Raw genomic sequence first — 21999 nt, forward strand, 5'->3', positions numbered from 1 at the left:
TCACTGCATACATGCACATTAGCACCCGTGTCAATCAACCAATCAGGAGAATGACATACTGAAAGAATAGTGGGAAATATACCATACTCAGCATCCTTCATGTCAGTGTCTCCAATGACAACATTAGCGGTCTTGCCGCCTTTCCCTGGATGACGCTTGTCATAGCGATTAGGGCAACTAGGAGCCCAATGATCAGGATCTCCACACACATGACAAGCACCTTTCTTCTTGCCATTCTTCTTCTTGAAGTTCGTGTGTTGCACAGCCTTGTTCTTCCCATCAAACTTTGCTTTACCATCAAACTTGCCCTTGTTCTTGAACTTGTGGGGCTGGAAGTTCTGCTTCTGTACCACATTGGCACTAGATCCTCCCTCAATACCTCGAGCACGTGTGTCCTTTGCTCTCGCCTTTTCTTCCACATCAAGAGTACCAATGAGATCCGGAACGGAAAACTCCTGTCTCTTATGTTTCAGTAAGGTAGCAAAGTTCCTCCATGAAGGAGGAAGCTTAGTGATGATACCGCCGGCAACAAACTTGTCCGGTAGCATGCAATTGAAGTGCTCAAGTTCTCTAGCAAATGACTGTATCTCATGAGCCTGCTCAACCACAGAGCGCTCTTCAGTCATCCTGTAATCATAGAATTGCTCCATGATGTACAGCTCAGTGCCGGCATCCGAGACCCCAAACTTGGCCTCGAGTGCGTCCCACATATCTTTTCCATTATCAATTGACGCATAAGCATCAACTATGTTCTCTCCAAGAACACTCAAGAGCGCAGCCTAAAACAAGGTATCCATTTTCTGAAAAGCTTGTGCCTGTTGGGCATCTTGCTCTCCTTCAGGTTTGCCAAGAGTGGCATCATAGCAAATCATGGTTTGAAACCATAAGACTGCTCTCACGCGCCACCTCTTATAGTGGATACCCTCAAATATAGGAGGTCTCATGGAAGCAGCAAAACCACTTGGGGTAAATTGCCTATAATAAGGTTTTTGGATTGTTGGAAATATGAGCAATTTACCGAATGATTTTATTAACAGAAATAGTAGATAAAACATGACTAAAATAGCAAATATAAAGCAAGTCATGCAATCTGACAGAGAGAAGGTAAACATCGTCTGCATATATGAACTTGAGGTAAACACATCTAGAACAGTCACTAGATGAAGTTGCTTATACAACATAGAACCTAACATACGTAGGACAGAAACTAGAGCCAAGAACTGTAGCAGGACTACTAGCAGAAAGGAGAAGAACACGTACGGCACAGCAGCAGCAGAAGCGCTGGACTTGGGGTCGGTGTCCTCGCCTGTCATGTTGTCAAGGAGGTCGTGGACGTCGGGGAAGAAGTCGTCGTCGGGGAAGTAGTCGTCGGCGACCGGATCGTCCGTGATGAATCAGCCAGTAGTCGCGTAGAGCGCTCCCCAAAAACCTTATCACCCTTCTACCGTACAGGACTCAAAGAGTGCGGTTTCGAAGGCCTACTGTCCCGACCTGCGGTGCACGCCGCAAGACGGGATGGAGAAGATCGTAGCAGCAGCGTAGTGCTCAGGAACCGATGGCGAGAGGAAGAAGTAGTTCTGGTGCCTCTTGCTGAGAGGAGCGACCTCCCTTTTATAGGCGAAGAGAAGGAGGCGAGAGGGCAGCGCCGGGAGCTGAAGGGACCGAGGGAGATGAAACGAACAGACAGCAGCCGAAGGGTGTAGCGTTCGCATTTAATCTCCACTACAGCAAAACTTTCCATCTCCCGAGTGACCTTTCGTATACCCGTAGTGCGTGGCAAAAATTTAGACATCGGCTCATTCCCGCAACCCGCGGCGCGTCGTGACGAGGCGAGGCATGGCGTGGCGAGGCGGGCGGCAGAGGAGGAGCGCACGTGGATGTCCCTCTTGTTCTCATGCTCATACAAGTGGGGAAAGAACCCCCCTTATAAGGAGGTCCAACTCCCACTAAACTAGCAATGTGGGACTAAACTTTTAGTAGTATCCCTTGCCTTGCACAAATGGGCTAAGTGGGCCTCTAGGATTTATTAGGAATTTCTGAAATAGTTATTGGGCTGCCCAAAATAGACTAAATTCCAGCACAAGCATGCAGGGAACTATCATGGGAAAAGGATCAAGAAGATTAGAACCAACATAAAAACAAGAATAGTAATACAGAGAGCACCTAGTGGACTCACATGTGCCCTATGGCATGTCCATTCCTCGCATCATAGATCCCACTGGCTACAAGTAATTGAAGTTCCTGCCTCAAACGTGGCTATGTGGCTGAGATTTGAATAATACTTATAAAAGGGGATTGACAAGATGCATGCATTGTAGGGATTCTTCTCACTGGACATGGAGGCAGGGCCGCTGGGGACACGTGATTTGCAGCTCGCTAGCATTCAACCTGAAGGTGAAGATGAAGACACGAAGAGTACAACCTGAAGGTGCATATCGATCTTGACGAGGATGCGCGCCTGCCACGCCGCCGACCTGGCGGCCTCCTGCCCTCAGGAAAAATTCCGCGTGCCCCCGAAGGATCCGTACTCACGTGCGTTTATGGTGATTCCGGTGGTGGTCCGAGTCGTCTGACCATCCAGGTTACTCTGCATGCGCGCTGGCCGACACCTACTATTCTTTTCGCCGGACAGACGGCGGCGCCTCGGGCACGAGTGGCATCCCGGATCTTGAGTGCTGCGATCGGAACCAATCATGATGGGAGACGGCGGCGGCGATGTAGGGGCCGGATGAGAAGGTATCGCACGTATGGCTGAGCAGCTTGAAGACGCCCTCAGCGGCGACGTAGGGGTTGGAGGTTCTTTTCCGATTGGATGAAGATGTCGCTTTGACGGCGTCGGCCGTGGAAGCCCAGTCCATGTCGAGAAGCCGTGCCAGTAGGCGGCCTGGGCTCCCGCCCACGGCAGCGTGGACGTTGGCGACGAGTACGTTCGCTATGCCGGTGAGCAACGTGATGAGCCGCTAGGCTAGGCCTTTGTTCGTATTAAGGGGTCGTATTTGTGGAAAGGATTTTTGGGAGGAATATCCAAGATAATTTTGCTTTAATTTTCTTCGTTTTCTACCTTGATTAGCGGGAGCAGTAACTACCTAATCTGATGCATGCTTTCACCGATTGCTCCTCCGCATGTATGGTTGTTATTTACTTCCCATTTACTTTTCCTTTTTGAACGGTGTTATTTATTCTTCACACGATGTTTGTTTCCTAGTTTATAGGAACAGGACGCAGTGCAGTGACGTTTCATCGTTGGATTTTTTTTTGCGGGGTTAAAAGGATTTCATTGCTCAACTGTTGGAATATTCGTTCCTATATAGCAGAGGAACGTCTGCAGGTCCAGAGCGCAACCAAACTATAGTTCGGCCCTCCGATCATCCGAAAACAGCAAGTGTGTGGCTAACAACGTTCTGATTCCTACTTACATGAGCAATAGAGATATCCCTTTCACCAAAGAGCCTCTTAATATCCTGAACTATCATTCTATGTGGCGATCTATCAAGGGTAGGCGACTTGATCAACTTGATCGCATCCATGCAGTCCATCTCGATGTCTATCGGGCGAGTAGACCATTGTAGAGCAAGGCTTAATCCCTCCTGACATGCCAACAGCTCAGCCTGGAGCGGTCCGGAACAATGCAAGATAGAACGACAAGCAGAGAAGATAATGTTGCCGTCATTATCACGTAAGATCATACCGGCTCCTGCTAATCCACCATCAGTATGAACGAACGACCCGTCAACATTGAGCTTCACGCGACCGGCCGGCAGGGCAGACCACTGGACTGTGGCTGCATGTTGCGTTGCTGTATTTATCATTGTAGAACTATACCCAATCGGCGGCGGCACCATCTTCCCTTTGATGATGTCAATGGTTGGAAAATGATTGATGCATCGAAGAGATTCAGCATAGCTAATTAGAAATCTGCAGGAAGCTTCAATTGGAGGCGGTAGCTTATGATGTACTATTTCATTACGTACATACCAACTCCTCCACAGCACCATCAACACATGCATGCGATCATCTTCATTTAGCTTGTATAGAAGATCAAAAAGCCACTCAGGGCCTGTATTCCTCACTGAAGCTAAGTCCGGCAATAGCCATTTTTCCCGCATGGCGTACCACAAAGCAACAGCCAATGGGCATCTACAGAATGTGTGGAATGTGTCCTCCGGTTCCATCGCACACAGCGGACAAAGGTTAGACACCTCAAGTTTCCGTGATTTTTTATTCACCCAAGTAGCCAGTGAATTTGTGACCAAATGCCATGCAAAGATACGCACCTTTGGTGGAACAGGGCATCTCCATATAAGTGCCCAGACGGCACGTCGCCCGTCCGGTGCCCTACTCGATGCGACTGTAGTCTGACGGTGAATCTCGTCATATGATAGACGATAAGCACTCCGAACTATGAATGATCCAGAACGCTCAGGCGCCCAAGCGATAATATCTTTGTCCAACCGTGGCACCACCTTGATCTTCATAATTTCCATGACATCTACCGACATGAAATGTTGATTAAGTAGTTGCACATTCCAATTTCCTCGGTCGTCCAGGAGCTCGCTGACACGCCGAAGGCGGCAGCGCCCCTGGGGTGATATTGGCAACCTCGCAAGTGGATGTGGTATCCACTGGTCACGCCAAATACGTACAGAAGCACCATCACCAATGCACCAAATTAAACCTTTCTTGAGAAGCTCAAGACCATGGACAATAGACTGCCACGTCTGGGATGAGTTGCCCGAAAAGACCGTATCTTCCAGACGTTCCGCCGGGTAATATCTTGCTTTCAGCACCTACGCACATAAACTGTCAGGATAAGCAATAAGACGCCAAGCCTGTCTAGCCAGAAGTGCCTGATTGAAGAGTCTGAAATCACGGAACCCCATGCCGCCTTGCACTTTCGGTTTAATCAATGTATCCCATGCACGCCAATGTGTCTTCCTCTTCCCCTCCTTGGCCCCCCACCAAAAATTGCGTACCATGCGAGTAAGGTCATCACAAACACTCCGGGGCAAACGGAAAACCCCCATGATATATGTAGGTAGGGACTGCGCAACCGCCTTAATGAGAATTTCTTTGCCCCCTTGTGACACCGCTTCTCCCCACTGTAAGATACGCTTAGTAAGTTGCTCTTGTAGATTTTGAAACTTGCCCTTCGACATTCTACCAGATGGTGTGGGGAGACCGAGATACTTATCGTCGAATCCCACCGTCTGAACTTGCAAGGTATGCACAACCTCCTGCTTGTCGTTGTCACCACAACATGTGCCAAATAAAATAGAACATTTCGCCGGGTTAATGAATTGTCCTGTGGTGCGCTCATAAATAGCTAGTGCATCTCCCACCTGGGTAGCTTCTTCCCGAGTAGCACGGAAGAACATTAACGTGTCGTCTGCGAATAAGAGGTGTGAGATACCTGGTGCCCTTGGACACACATGAATAGGAGAAATCCTTCCTTGTCTGACCTTCTGTTTCAAAATAGCATCAAGTCCATCAGCTACGAACAAAAACAAAAACGGGGATAGAGGATCACCCTGCCGAAGTCCACGCGATGGTGCGAACGAATCTGAGAGGGCTCCATTTAGTTTAACACTATATCTCACCGAGGTTACACACGCCATAATCCACTGTATCCACCGGTGATGAAAACCCAACTGTTGCATCATTCGCTCCAGGAAATTCCAGTCTACCCTGTCATATGCCTTTGATAGGTCCAGCTTGTAAGCACAAAAACTATTCTCCTGATTCCTTTCCTGTTTGATTGTATGCATACACTCAAAAGCTATGAAAGCATTATCTATAATAAGTCTACCAGGGACGAAGGCGCTCTGCTCAGGAGCAACAATAACAGCAAGGAGAGGTCTCAAACGATTTACCAAACACTTGGAGATGACCTTGTAAACTACGTTACATAGACTGATTGGTCTGAACTCATTTAGCTTCTTTGGATTCGCAACCTTAGGAATAAGCACAATAGTAGTTGAGTTTACCTCATCCGACATGTGTCCAGTCTCAAAGAACAACCAGACAGCCACCATTACATCCTCTTTCATTAAAGCCCAATTCCGTTGAAAAAATCGAGCTGGAAATCCGTCTGGACTGGGGGCTTTTAGTGGCCCAATCTGGAACAACGCATCGCCTATTTCCTTATCTGTGAAAGGAGCACAAAGAGTAGTATTCATATCATCCGTTATTTTAGCTTGGAATAGATTCACTACCTCTTCTGGGTTGACGTTCGGATCAGCTGTAAATAATTGCATAAAATGGTTACGGGCCATATCCAACATCACGTTCTTATTAGTTTGCCAAACATCATTAGCATCCAATAGTCCTCGTACTGCATTCTTTCTGGCTCGCCACACCGCTTTTCTGTGAAAAAACTTTGTGTTCCTGTCCCCCTCCTTGAGCCGAGCAATGCGCGAGCGCTGTAACCACAACATCTCCTCCCTGAATAAAAGTTCATTCATTTCGTCCATGTGCTTCCTAATATCTGCCCTATCCGCATTCATAAGCATCAGTTCATCCAACCTCGATCTATATTTCTCAAGTTGTCTTGTAACATTTCCAAAATTTTTATTACTCCAAGTATGCAACTTACCCATCACCTGGCCGAGAGCCTTTTGAACATCACGTAAGTTTCTTTTAATTCCTGCTGCACCCCATGCTTCCGCCACTACCTCATTAAGAGCATGATCTCTTTCCCACATCAATTCATAACGGCGACATCGGCCCGGCCGAGGGGCCGTATCCAAAATACATGAGACCAACACTGGACAATGGTCTGACGCCGGTGAGACCAGGTGACGTACAACAGCATCAGCAAACATATCCCTCCAAGTATTAGTGGCCACTGCTCTGTCCAATCTCACCTGAACATTGGCTCTACCACCCCGCCTATTATCATAGGTAAAGGGATAACCCGTGAAGCCCATATCAATCAGCCCACATGTTTCCAAAGCATCTCTAAAACTCAACAGCTGACCCGGTGCCCTTGGTGTTTCTGACATGTGTTCATAATCCCACATAGCTTCATTAAAGTCGCCAACTAACATCCATGGAAGTGCACTGTGTCTTGACAACCTCCTCAAAGAGTCCCACATAAAATGTCTATTTTTCACTCGTGGCTCGCCATACACAAAGGTGACACGCCACAAAGGATCATCAGGTGACAAACGGACATAAGCATCAATCCATCTATTATTAGCCTCTTGAACAACCAGGGATACAGACTCATGCCAAAATAAAGCTAGACCACCACTACGACCATCACTACTAACTCCTTCAAAACCAGCTAAGCCTAATCGATTACGAAGACGATACATCTTTTCTTTTGGTTGTCTAGTTTCACACAGAAAGACCACTTTCGGGGAATGAGCACCCACAAGCGCTACAAGATCACGAACTGTGCGAAGGTTCCCCGCCCCTCGACAGTTCCAACTTAAGAAATTCATTGCTTCTGACGGGGCGCCAAAGGCCCCGTCAGATCGCTGGCGGCCCCTAGGCCAGCTGCCTCCAAGTCCACCACACTTCCTTTGCTGGTTACTTCCTCCTCTTGTTGTTGACCTTCAGTTTTCCCTTTCTTCAGACTACCTCCTGTTGGAACATCAACGAACGGCACCATAGCTTTGTCAAGTTGCGCATCCTGCCCATAACCAAACAATCCCGCAACCTGACATTTTCCCAAGATGGAATCATTGCATACCATCAAGTCCACCGCTGTACCAAAAGATTTATCCAAAAATTCAACACCCCGTAATGTTGGGTTCATGACATTCGAAGTAGGTTCTTTTTCCGTGATAACTAGAGTGCCTGGCTTCCTTGCTGCCACAACTTTCTTACCAGTACTTCTCTTCTTGTAAGATTTGGGTTGTAGTTCAGTCTGTTTGTCCATAGCTTTTGCTTCAAAATGAATCTTTATCTGCTGAGATTGACTGCACTCTGGTTTCTCTTTGGCCAGCCTCAGACGGAGCGCCTCCACCTCATCCGCAAGCTGAATAACAGCCGCCGTCTCACCTGATCCTTCTCTGTTCTCAAACCCATCATGGGCATCAACCCTATCTGGTATAACTGGATTATGTCTAGACTCACTTCTCGCTGAAGAAGAAGCGGATTGTCGTGTAGTAGAACGAGCGCGGCCCTGGGAAAAGTCCAACACACGGCGCTCCCTTGGCTGGCCCGGCGACGCTGTATATGCTGGTCTTTGCTCATACTTCTTAAACGGGGAACAATGGAGCGTGGAATCGTAGGCTTTAGATGGCAGCCCAAGCCTCTTCTTCTCACACACATCTTCATCATGGCCTAGAAAACCACAGAAGAAACAGAAGTGTGGTACACGGCTACACGCTCATACTTGAGTTTAAAAGTAGATCGTTTTGTTACTCCTCTGACAGTATATTCTAGCGTAACCTCCTTCTGCAACCTCCTGTTATATGGCAGCTTAACTCTGATCCTCAAAAATTCGCTAGTGCCATGCCCAACTTCCGGAGCATCAACCTCCAACACCTCTCCCAGGGTGCCACCCAAGGCGTTCCCATATGGCCTGGTTTGTTTATTCCAAGGCACATCAAAGACACGCACCCACACGGGGACTGAATCCATTATAGTTTCAGACGGATGAGCATCTTCCACAAACGGAGCCACCAACAAAGCATCTCCATCATAAATCCATGGCCCTCCCCTAGCAACGAATCTGTAGTCCCCTTCAGAGAAAAAAGTGACCACAAAGTAATTTTTCTGTAGGGGCTTAAACTCAACTCCTGTACGTAGCTGCCAAATTTTCTCAAAGTGATCCGACAGCGTCTTCGCACTTGGCCGTTTCTGTGATCTGTATAGGCTCATCAGCTTCCAACCCGGCTCAATGGTGATATTGGCAACCTCGCAAGTGGATGTGGTATCCACTGGTCACGCCAAATACGTACAGAAGCACCATCACCAATGCGCCAAATTAAACCTTTCTTGAGAAGTTCAAGACCATGGACAATTGACTGCCACGTCTGGGATGAGTTGCCCGAAAAGACCGTATCTTCCAGACGTTCCGCCGGGTAATATCTTGCTTTCAGCACCTGCGCACATAAACTGTCAGGATAAGCAATAAGACGCCAAGCCTGTCTAGCCAGAAGTGCCTGATTGAAGAGTCTGAAATCACGGAACCCCATGCCGCCTTGCACTTTCGGTTTAATCAATGTATCCCATGCACGCCAATGTGTCTTCCTCTTCCCCTCCTTGGCCCCCCACCAAAAATTGCGTACCATGCGAGTAAGGTCATCACAAACACTCCGGGGCAAACGGAAAACCCTCATGATATATGTAGGTAGGGAGTGCGCAACCGCCTTAATGAGAATTTCTTTGCCCCCTTGTGACACCGCTTCTCCCCACTGTAAGATACGCTTAGTAAGTTGCTCTTGTAGATTTTGAAACTTGCCCTTCGACATTCTACCAGATGGTGTGGGGAGACCGAGATACTTATCGTCGAATCCCACCGTCTGAACTTGCAAGGTATGCACAACCTCCTGCTTGTCGTTGTCACCACAACATGTGCCAAATAAAATAGAACATTTCGCCGGGTTAATGAATTGTCCTGTGGTGCGCTCATAAATAGCTAGTGCATCTCCCACCTGGGTAGCTTCTTCCCGAGTAGCACGGAAGAACATTAACGTGTCGTCTGCGAATAAGAGGTGTGAGATACCTGGTGCCCTTGGACACACATGAATAGGAGAAATCCTTCCTTGTCTGACCTTCTGTTTCAAAATAGCATCAAGTCCATCAGCTACGAACAAAAACAAAAACGGGGATAGAGGATCACCCTGCCGAAGTCCACGCGATGGTGCGAACGAATCTGAGAGGGCTCCATTTAGTTTAACACTATATCTCACCGAGGTTACACATGCCATAATCCACTGTATCCACCGGTGATGAAAACCCAACTGTTGCATCATTCGCTCCAGGAAATTCCAGTCTACCCTGTCATATGTCTTTGATAGGTCCAGCTTGTAAGCACAAAAACTATTCTCCTGATTCCTTTCCTGTTTGATTGTATGCATACACTCAAAAGCTATGAAAGCATTATCTATAATAAGTCTACCAGGGACGAAGGCGCTCTGCTCAGGAGCAACAATAACATCAAGGAGAGGTCTCAAACGATTTACCAAACACTTGGAGATGACCTTGTAAACTACGTTACATAGACTGATTGGTCTGAACTCATTTAGCTTCTTTGGATTCGCAACCTTAGGAATAAGCACAATAGTAGTTGAGTTTACCTCATCCGGCATGTGTCCAGTCTCAAAGAACAACCAGACAGCCACCATTACATCCTCTTTCATTAAAGCCCAATTCCGTTGAAAAAATCGAGCTGGAAATCCGTCTGGACCGGGGGCTTTTAGTGGCCCAATCTGGAACAACGCATCGCCTATTTCCTTATCTGTGAAAGGAGCACAAAGAGTAGTATTCATATCATCCGTTATTTTAGCTTGGAATAGATTCACTACCTCTTCTGGGTTGACGTTCGGATCAGCTGTAAATAATTGCATAAAATGGTTACGGGCCATATCCAACATCACGTTCTTATTAGTTTGCCAAACATCATTAGCATCCAATAGTCCTCGTACTGCATTCTTTCTGGCTCGCCACACCGCTTTTCTGTGAAAAAACTTTGTGTTCTTGTCCCCCTCCTTGAGCCAAGCAATGCGCGAGCGCTGTAACCACAACATCTCCTCCCTGAATAAAAGTTCATTCATTTCGTCCATGTGCTTCCTAATATCTGCCCTATCCGCATTCATAAGCATCAGTTCCTCCAACCTCGATCTATATTTCTCAAGTTGTCTTGTAACATTTCCAAAATTTTTATTACTCCAAGTATGCAACTTACCCATCACCTGGCCGAGAGCCTTTTGAACATCACGTAAGTTTCTTTTAATTCCTGCTGCACCCCATGCTTCCGCCACTACCTCATTAAGAGCATGATCTCTTTCCCACATCAATTCATAACGGCGACATCGGCCCGGCCGAGGGGCCGTATCCAAAATACATGAGACCAACACTGGACAATGGTCTGACGCCGGTGAGACCAGGTGACGTACAACAGCATCAGCAAACATATCCCTCCAAGTATTAGTGGCCACTGCTCTGTCCAATCTCACCTGAACATTGGCTCTACCACCCCGCCTATTATCATAGGTAAAGGGATAACCCGTGAAGCCCATATCAATCAGCCCACATGTTTCCAAAGCATCTCTAAAACTCAACAGCTGACCCGGTGCCCTTGGTGTTTCTGACATGTGTTCATAATCCCACATAGCTTCATTAAAGTCGCCAACTAACATCCATGGAAGTGCACTGTGTCTTGACAACCTCCTCAAAGAGTCCCACATAAAATGTCTATTTTTCACTCGTGGCTCGCCATACACAAAGGTGACACGCCACAAAGGATCATCAGGTGACAAACGGACATAAGCATCAATCCATCTATTATTAGCCTCTTGAACAACCAGGGATACAGACTCATGCCAAAATAAAGCTAGACCACCACTACGACCATCACTACTAACTCCTTCAAAACCAGCTAAGCCTAATCGATTACGAAGACGATACATCTTTTCTTTTGGTTGTCTAGTTTCACACAGAAAGACCACTTTCGGGGAATGAGCACCCACAAGCGCTACAAGATCACGAACTGTGCGAAGGTTCCCCGCCCCTCGACAGTTCCAACTTAAGAAATTCATTGCTTCTGACGGGGCGCCAAAGGCCCCGTCAGATCGCTGGCGGCCCCTAGGCCAGCTGCCTCCAAGTCCACCACACTTCCTTTGCTGGTTACTTCCTCCTCTTGTTGTTGACCTTCAGTTTTCCCTTTCTTCAGACTACCTCCTGTTGGAACATCAACGAACGGCACCATAGCTTTGTCAAGTTGCGCATCCTGCCCATAACCAAACAATCCCGCAACCTGACATTTTCCCAAGATGGAATCATTGCATACCATCAAGTCCACCGCTGTACCAAAAGATTTATCCAAAAATTCAACACCCCGTAATGTTGGGTTCATGACATTCGAAGTAGGTTCTTTTTCCGTGATAACTAGAGTGCCTGGCTTCCTTGCTGCCACAACTTTCTTACCAGTACTTCTCTTCTTGTAAGATTTGGGTTGTAGTTCAGTCTGTTTGTCCATAGCTTTTGCTTCAAAATGAATCTTTATCTGCTGAGATTGACTGCACTCTGGTTTCTCTTTGGCCAGCCTCAGACGGAGCGCCTCCACCTCATCCGCAAGCTGAATAACAGCCGCCGTCTCACCTGATCCTTCTCTGTTCTCAAACCCATCATGGGCATCAACCCTATCTGGTATAACTGGATTATGTCTAGACTCACTTCTCGCTGAAGAAGAAGCGGATTGTCGTGTAGTAGAACGAGCGCGGCCCAGGGAAAAGTCCAACACACGGCGCGCCCTTGGCTGGCCCGGCGACGCTGTATATGCTGGTCTTTGCTCATACTTCTTAAACGGGGAACAATGGAGCGTGGAATCGTAGGCTTTAGATAGCAGCCCAAGCCTCTTCTTCTCACACACATCTTCATCATGGCCTAGAAAACCACAGAAGAAACAGAAGTGTGGTACACGGCTACACGCTCATACTTGAGTTTAAAAGTAGATCGTTTTGTTACTCCTCTGACAGTATATTCTAGCGTAACCTCCTTCTGCAACCTCCTGTTATATGGCAGCTTAACTCTGATCCTCAAAAATTCGCTAGTGCCATGCCCAACTTCCGGAGCATCAACCTCCAACACCTCTCCCAGGGTGCCACCCAAGGCGTCCCCATATGGCCTGGTTTGTTTATTCCAAGGCACATCAAAGACACGCACCCACACGGGGACTGAATCCATTATAGTTTCAGACGGATGAGCATCTTCCACAAACGGAGCCACCAACAAAGCATCTCCATCATAAATCCATGGCCCTCCCCTAGCAACGAATCTGTAGTCCCCTTCAGAGAAAAAAGTGACCACAAAGTAATTTTTCTGTGCGGGCTTAAACTCAACTCCTGTACGTAGCTGCCAAATTTTCTCAAAGTGATCCGACAGCGTCTTCGCGCTTGGCCGTTTCTGTGATCTGTATAGGCTCATCAGCTTCCAACCCGGCTCAATGTTTTCAATCGCCTCCTCCTCAAAGTCGACTGCAACAAAACCAACGTCGTCCATGTCTGCTTCGTCCCCGATGTGCGCATCCTCTCCAACTGGTAGACCATCTTCCTCCGACAGTCCATTGCCATTGCTTGGAATCGCCCTCTGAAAACCTGCAAAATTCCCAGATGGCCTGAAGTCCACGATCGCGCCGCCGTTGGAAAGCTTCGGGTGGGCAGGATCCTCAACGGCTCCCCCTTGATCACCCCTACTACCAACAGCAAGCGATAACCGCGACATGACAGGTCGGAAGCGCTCGGGATCGGAATCAGGCGGCTTGGTAGCGATCGGCGCCGTAGTTGTGTCGCAAAGATTAGGACGGCAGCTATAAATAGGCGCAGCCCTAGGGCCTTGACTTCCGTGCAGAACACGAACAGGGTCCAGGCGAGACCGACGGAGACTCAGAGACGGCATAGACTTCGGTAACGCAACCCTGGAGAAGTTCTCCTGGCGTTCCGGTGCGCTCCCGCCTGCGGGAAGGGAAGACGGCGGCGAGCGATCGCCCATCGCCAGAGGATACCCTAACCCTAGCGGAGCAGACTTTTTTCCTTGTTTCATCGTTGGATTACAGAAGCGGCAGAGTTTTCGTCCGCGACAAATTGCTAAACGCACATTTGCCTGAGGGTTAGGATACACATAGCGATGAATATATTTGCTTGTTTAATAGTAGTATAGATTGGAGCACCATCTACAAGCACTACAACCACTGGCCTCAAGTGGAACCTGAGTAAACACTTCTTCTGCTCGTTTGTGACCAGCTGTCTTGCAATTTGAGAGTTTGACTATGTGCACTTAGTCATATTGAGGTCTCGGCATTCCCCAGGCCGGGCCGGGCTTACAGAAGCCCGACCAGAAAATGCCAAGCCTTGCCTGGCCTGAAACCTGAAAAAACTTTCTTTTTCTTTATTTAAAAATGTTAAATAAATCATTTTCGGAATAAAAATGTAGTAATATACATATATTTCCCCAAAATCACAAAATATGCATTCTGGACTTTTTTTGGGCTTTTGGGCTGGGCTTCTGGTGGGGAAATGAGGCCCGAGCCCAGCCCGGACACCAAGCTTCTGAGGCGGGCTGCCCATGTTTAGTCATATGTAATGTAGGTTGTCTGGCTGGATGAACCATGCCATTCATGGGCTAGGCTGGGCTGTACTGTGTCCATTTGAGCAACAAAAGTGTAATCAGGTCTAGCCTTGCAGCCGGTGTTTGGCAGGTGTGAGATGCTTAGGCGTGCCATAGTCAAAACAAACCAGCTTAGTTGTAGAGTTTTGTTAGCAGAATTTACTTCAGTTTGAACTAATTCTCACTTATGTGGGCTTATGTGGGATGCCGCCCTGCATCACTAGAGATGCTGTAGCTGTGCGTACTAATGGGGAGCTACAGTTATTGAAGAGTGTACCAACTTTGTGCACAATCTTGTTCTGGGGAATGCGAAGTGTGAGATAGTGTCCCCAGACAAAGGTTGTAATGGTGTCAACCACATCTTCCACCTAGTATGTCCCTAGTTAGTGTACAGTTGATGCTATAAGCATGCGAGTTTTGAACTATGTGTTACTATGTTTTTCTTTTGGTCTTGCCTTTCAATCTACTATGTTTGGTGACTGTGGCCCGTGTTGTTGTATTGCGTTGTTCCAGATGAGACCCTTCTCTGATGCTTAAGAGCAGTGGCGGAGCTTGACGAAGTTCATTGGGGGGCTAAGTAGAATATATGAGCTAGTGGGGGGGCCAAACAGATAAATATTCATCATCTAATCTCTTTCTGAAAAATTTATGCCTGCATGTGCAAATCCTTGGGGGGGCCACAGACCCCCAGCCATGCACTAAGCTCCGCCGTTGCTTAAGAGGGTGCTTGGATTCAAGGGACTTATTTTAGTCTGACTAAAAATAGTCTTTTTAAGAGGCTAAAGTTCCAAGCACCCCTGACTAAAAAGGGGCTAAAACTAGTCTTGAGACTAAAACTTTTCAGTCAGAGGTACCCCTACTAAAATGGGGATTATTCCTCTCTCTCCTCATTTAACTTCTCTCCTTTAACACATGCGAGTTCTGGTTTGGAGAGTTTGGAGGATAATAAATGCTCATTAACTGATTTTAGTCGCTTTAGTATTTGGATCCAAGCATGGGTGAGGCTAGCAAATTTTAGTCCCACTACTTTTAGTCATGGGACTAAAACGTATCCAAACACCCTCTAAGATTATTAGCCAATGAAATCATTGAAGCAACTGCCAGAAAAATTAATGGCTGGACCTAAAGCACATAAACCGTGTCAAATTAAAGTAGAGGACAGGTAGATCCTTTTGATCAAAAATGAATATAGCGCGACTGCAAGTGAAACCCTTTTTTGCCATAATTATATACATTCCAGTGCACACGAAACCGTTAGTATTTGTTGTTGAAGTTTCGGTGCAAAGGCATGCGAGTCGTATAGAAGAAAGCAATGTGTTTTTTTATTCCATTTTCAGTTGTGAAGACCGTGCTACTCCTATCATGGGCTAATTTTGTGCAAACCTTTTATGCTCCCAGGTGATGCAGAGATGAGATTTGGGAGCATGATAAGCACATCCAACATCGTGGATTCAGATAAAGTAACTGTGCAGTCAGATGCAGATCTTCTGTGGACAATTTCTCTTCGAAATCTGACCTGAAGAGCATGCACTTAACTGGAATCGACTGCTGTGTTTCCTTTTTTGTAAAATCTTTGTTGATCTTGTATGCTATCAGCTCAGCTCTTGTACAGTGCAGCTGTGTTTGTGCTCATAAGTTGTTTTGTATCTGATAAATATAAATGATATCTCGTGGTTCGTGGTTGAAACCTCTGTTATCAGATAGATGGAGACCCGACATATTATCATGTCCAATAGTATGTTTTTTGTGTCTAGGAGTGATGACGATCGACCATGTACTCTTTATATACCTACTTAAGCTGTTGAAATTGAGTCAAAGGTCGGCCCTGCATCTGTAGAAAAAATTGTAGTTGTTGATTTCTTTTTACGTTTTATGGTGACTAGATGACCCGTCGTGCTAAATGGTAAGGTCATGGTTTGAGTTGTCGTCGGATTTTGACTTTTCGTAATGCTGACGTTCTAAGATATTTTGAATGGATTATTATCATAGGTATGGGAGTGGAAAAGCGTGGAGCACAGAGAGGATGAAGGAGATGATAGAAGGGAAGATTGGTTATTTACCCTTACTAGCATTGAATCATATACCTCAAGTCGAGTATCATTTGGTATTTAAAAGCAATTCATAATGGAATGACATTCGTGAAAACCATGGCAAATGAAAAAAAAAATCACTCGAAAATGCTTTTGAAATTAACTTTTTTGGAGCATCATTTGTTTTGCCACATCCTCCGTGAATGTGAGTTCATAATGGAATTTTGCAAGCAATCAAAAAATTGATCAATAGTATTTGCTAACAAAAATTCAAATGTTTTGATTATTATTTTTCAATTTTTTTGAATCCCATTGTTTATTTGAGCTCATATGAGCTCGAGCTTAGTGAATCCGCTTAGTTTCTTAGGCATAATTTGGTACACAGTAACCTACCTAACTGTGACTTTTGACCTGAAAGACTCCTATGTCCGGGAGGTTCTTCCTCCGGAACGAATCCGCTCTCCATCTTGCAACGTTGTTGCAGAGGTGGTCTGCCCAGAACTGCTTCCCGTGGTCGACGTGCATCTCCTCGAGAGCCATGGCGTTCTCCACGAGGAACTTGGCGAGCTGGACCTCCAAGCAGTTGAGCTCCTTTGGCGAGTTGAACTTCAACGTCACCTTCCGCAAGCAGCTGAGGGTGCAGCCGCTCAAGGCGGGGAGCTCTGAGATGTGGCGGGTATCTTCAATGCTGTCGCCACCTTGCACGGAGACGGAAGCCATGGAGGCAGCGAGTTGATTAAATCGATCCACGGTTGCGGCGAAGGAAGCCCCAGCCGGATCCTTCTCCCACGCCTTGTAGTGCGTCAGCCTAAGACAAAGCTCGGACATCACCGGGCATGAGCCGAGCAGCCTCGCCATTGCCAATGCCGCCGTGTCGTGGTTCTTGTACCGGTAGCTTCCTTGTACTTCAAGGAGCTCTAGGTTTGGGAACGTGGGCAGGATGGGGCCGCCTTCTTCCTCCTCGCCGGCGACAATGTCCTCGATGCTGCCCAGGCGCAGCTTCAGGGCCCTCGTGGTGGAGAAGCTTGTGAGCATGCGTGACGGGTGCTTGCGCCCTTGGCCATAGTGGGAGACATCGAGTTCGACCCGCGCGAGTCCTGGTGCGGGCGATGTGAGGGAGAGCTTGATGCAGGATTCCCGGTAGCAGAAGGAACGCAGGCTCGGCATGTCGAGCTCGATGCCGCTGTTGGCCAGAGCCTTGAGCTCCTCGCCGGAGTCGCTGTAGTTGAGGCGGCTGGTGTCGAGCTCCAAAGCGGTGAGCGTCGGGCACCGGAGACGGAAGGGCCGCCCGAAACTGTCGTCGGGATCGGCCTTCTCCGCCGTCCTGCGTCTGATGTTCACCAGCACGAGATTCGTGAGTGCCGGAGCGGCGTGAAGCACGACCTGGAGGTACCCCTCGGAGACGACGCATCCGCGCAGTTGCAGAGTGGTCAGGCGCGGGAGGGCCAGGACTGCGGACCGCGCCGGCCACGCCGACGGCGGGTCGAGCTTGCAGTGGGTGAGCTCCAGCAGCCGGAGCGTGGCGGCGCATGGCAGGGACTCGAGCCGCGGGCGGTGCTCGTATCCGTAACTCTGGCACACGAGGTGGAGCACTTCCAGTTGGGAGGCGGCAGGGTGGGCGAGGGCGAGGCCGTCCACCCTGTCGCCGTCGGGCTCCTGGTCGTCGTTGAAGTCGTCGTCCTTGGGTATCCAGTAGGGTTTGGCGCGGCGGTAGGTATCCTGATCTAGCCTGAACGTGAGCCTCTTGAAGCGTGTTCCGGGGTTTAGCGGGCCGCTGCGGCGACCGCGGAAGGCGGCGACCGCGGTCTCGGCGGCGCTTAAGAAGGCGTCGGACATGGTCGGAGAGTGCATTGTGCTTTCACCGGCGCTGGCTAGGGTGATGGGTGGCCGCCATCGATGCCAACCAGGAGATTAGCAGATGTAAGCCTGTAGGATCTCGATCTGGAATCGGGTTTGGTTTTGGAAACGGATACGCACGCCGATGGTAGTTGGAGTCGGCTCGGATTATTTGCTTGTTTTCCAGGTTATTCTCGCTTGGGCCCAATATAACGTATATACGGAGTTAGTAGCAGTGTCGTAGCGTGGCCGGGCATTTTATGTGTGTTGTACTGCTGTTTCCTGAGCATCTCTTTTTTTAACACGCAAGCGCTCATATACACGCGCATACATTAATCCCTGTGAACGCACACATACACACATCCTACCTTTATGAGCACCTTCGAAATACTGAGCCGGCATATTATCTTGAAATTTACGTAGTCACCTAAGCGCCTCATCGTCGATGGGAACACCTCCTACGCTGGATGCGCATTGCCGGAAATTCTAAATAAATACAGGAATAAATGCGAGCACCGGGACAACAGGGTTCGATACTGGGAGAATATCATACGGAAACCAATACTCGATGAAAACTTCATGAAAACTATATTTTAAAGTTTCAAAAAAATCTGAGAAAAATGTGGGATGTTAAGAAGGTAATGTTTTATTACTACACAAAATTTCAAGTTGAAAAGCATTACGAGATGTGAGTTATGAAAAAGACAAATCCAGTCATGAATAGTGACATTACTACTCGACACTATTCAACGCTAATTTTGTCTTTTTCATAGCTCACATCTCGTAATGTGTTTCAAGTTGAAATTTTGTGTGGCAATAAAAGATCATCCTCTTAATATCTCATTTTTTTTTTGAAACTACAAGGCATTTTTTTCTCATGGTTTTCATCGATTTTCACTGAATGTTGGTTTCCGTATGGTAAAAGTTTTCATCAGTTTTCACTGAATGTTGGTTTCCGTATGATATTCTACCAACGGGGATATCTACCATGCACGTGATATCTCGTGCATGCAGCAGCCATTCGGAGATACCTACTCAGCAGTAGTAGATTTTGATTGCATGCATATGCGTCCCCACTCCTTTCATGCATGCTTACATTCTCACTACGGAGAAATCGCTGTTACCGGGTTCTTTTATCTTTGCCGAATACGAGAACACGGGATCACGACAAAAGTCATCTAAGCCGAGCACGGGTCTCCATACACAGTAGGACACGACACATGAATAGCTCTGCCAAGCCCCGCCGGTTACATACTCGGCAAATATAAAGTAACTCGGCTTATGCATAGTATGCCGGGAGCCTTGTAGAAGGCACCCGGCAAATAGGAGCCACATGGCACGGCCGTTTGCAGCTGTTGGCCCTGTGACGGTGGGCAACTTTTGCCGCGATCCGCAACGAAAGGTACTTGAAATTGGAAATGAAATCATATGTTCAATTTCGTGACAGATAAACAAGTTGACCCAAATGAGAGGAGCCAAATGAGCCGTTACTAGCATTGAATCATATACCTCAAGTCGAGTATCATTTGGTATTCAGGCGAGATTCATAATGGAACGACATTCATGAAAACCGTGGCAAAAAAACAGCACACCACAAATGCTTTTGAAATTATTATTTTTTGGAGCATCATTTTTTTGTCGTATCTTCTGCGAATGTCATTTCATAATGAAATTTTTCAAGTAATCAAAACATTTGACAATATTTGCTAAAAAATTCAGAACTTCTGATATCTTTTTCCAAAATTTCCGAATTTTATTGTTTATTTGAGCTCATACAAGCTCTAGTTTAGTTAATCTGCGTACTTTCTTATGTACAATTCGGCGCACGGTAGCCTACCTAACTGTGACTTTTGACCTGAAAGACTCCCGTGCCAGACAGGTTCTTACTCCGGAATGAATCTGCTCTCCATCTTGCAACGTTGTTGCAGAGGTGGTCTGTCCAGAACTGCCTCCCGTCGTCCACGTGTATCTCCTGGAGAGCAATCGCGTTCTCCACGAGGAACTTGGCGAGCTGGACCTCCAAGCAGTTGAGCTCCTCCGGCGAGTTGAACTTGAGCGTCGCCTTCCGCAAGCAGCAGAGCGTGCAGCCGCTCAAGGCGGGGAGCTCTGAGATGTGGCAGGTATCTCCTATGCCGTCACCACCTTGCATGGAGGCGGCAAGTTTGCTGAATCGATCCACGGTTGCGGCGAAGGACGCTCCAACCGGATCCTTCTTGCACGCCTTGTAGCGAATATGGCTCAGCCTAAGCCAAAGCTCGGACATCACTGGGCATGAGCCGAGTAGTCTCGCCATTCCCAATGCCGCTGTGTCGTTGTTCTTGTACTGGTAGCTTGCGTCTACTTCGAGGAGCTCCAGGTTTGGGAACGTGGGCAGGATGGGGCCGCCTTCTTCCTCCTCGCCGGCGACGATGTCCTTGATGCTGCCAAGGCGCAGCTTCAGGGCCAAAGTTTTAAATCACGGGCTAAAGCATTTCACGACTGCTTTTGCCAGATGCTACAGCCGCTATAGCGGGCAATAGCGCACTTTTCTCCCGCGATTTAAAACTTTGTCAGGGCCCTCGTGGAGGAGAAGCTTCTGAGCATGCGTGACAGAGGCTCGCGCCCTTGGCCATAGTGGGAGACATCGAGTTTGACCCGCACGAGCCCTGGTGCGGGCGATGTGAGCGAGAGCTTGACAGAGAATCCCCAGTAGCAGAAGGAGCGCAGGCTCGGCATGTCGAGCTCGATGCCGCTGTTGACCAGAACCTTGAGCTCCTCCTGGGTCTCCGAGTCGCTGTAGTAGAGGCCGCTGGTGTCGAGCTCCAGGGAGGTGAGCGTCAGGCACCGGAGACGGAAGGGCCGCCCGAAACTGTCGTCGGGATCCGCCTTCTCCACCGTCTTGCGTTTGACGTTTACCAGCACGAGGTTCGTGAGTGCCGGAGCGGCGTGAAGCACGACCTGGAGATACCCCTCTGAGACAACGCAACAACGCAACTGCAGATTGGTGAGGCGCGGGAGAGCCAGGACCGCGGACCGCGCCGGCCACGCCGACGGCGGGTCGAGCTTGCAGTGGGTGAGCTCCAGCAGTCGGAGCGTGGCGGCGCACGGCAGGGACTCGAGCCGCGGGCGGTGTTCGTAACTGTATCTCCGACACTCGAGGTGGAGCTCTTCCAGTTGGGACACGGCAGAGTGGGCGAGGGCGAGGCCGTCGACCCTGTCGCTGTCTGGCTCTTCGCCGTAGTTGTCGTCCTTGAGTATCTAGTACGGCTTGGCGCGACGGTAGACATCATAGTCCAGCCTGAACGTGAGCCTCTTAAAGCGTGTGCCAGGGCTTAGCGGGCCGCCATGATGTCCGCGGAAGACGGCAAGCGCGGTCGCGGCGGCGCTTAAGAGCGTGTCGGACATGGCGTCGGAGAGTGGACGTTGGCACGCTGTCACCTGCGGCCATCGATACGAGCCAGGAGTTATATGTGATAGGATCATGGGGTCGATGCCCGAGCCAGGTCGTGGAATCGGGTTTGGTTTTGGAGCAGATACGCACGCGGCGGTCGATGGCAATTGAATTCGGTTTGGATTCTTTTTGCTTGTCAGTGTTCTCTTCTTGTACTTCTTCTATTTTTTAGTCTGCATATAAAATTTGATCAAAGTTAAACTTCATAAAATCTAAACAACTTTACAGAAAGGAATAGCAACGTCTACAATACCAAGCTATATGGTATGAAAATTAATTTCATGATACTTCTAACAATATTAATTTCATATTATGAATCTTGATATTTTTATGAACTTAGTCAAAGTTAACAAAGTTTGACTTTGACCAAGTTTTATATGTAGACTAAACTTAGTCTGCTGTTACTTACTTTTTTCCCCGATA

The 21999-nt window shown here is 48.0% G+C and overlaps 1 pseudogene; it reads left to right on the forward strand.

The window, feature by feature from the left end:
- LOC119360595 overlaps nucleotides 1-15941 on the forward strand; it is a 41703-nt pseudogene extending 25762 nt beyond the window's left edge.
- The last annotated feature ends 6058 nt before the right edge of the window (nucleotides 15942-21999 follow it).

Source organism: Triticum dicoccoides, chromosome 2B (assembly GCF_002162155.2).
Source record: "Triticum dicoccoides isolate Atlit2015 ecotype Zavitan chromosome 2B, WEW_v2.0, whole genome shotgun sequence".
NCBI classification, from domain to species: domain Eukaryota; kingdom Viridiplantae; phylum Streptophyta; class Magnoliopsida; order Poales; family Poaceae; genus Triticum; species Triticum dicoccoides.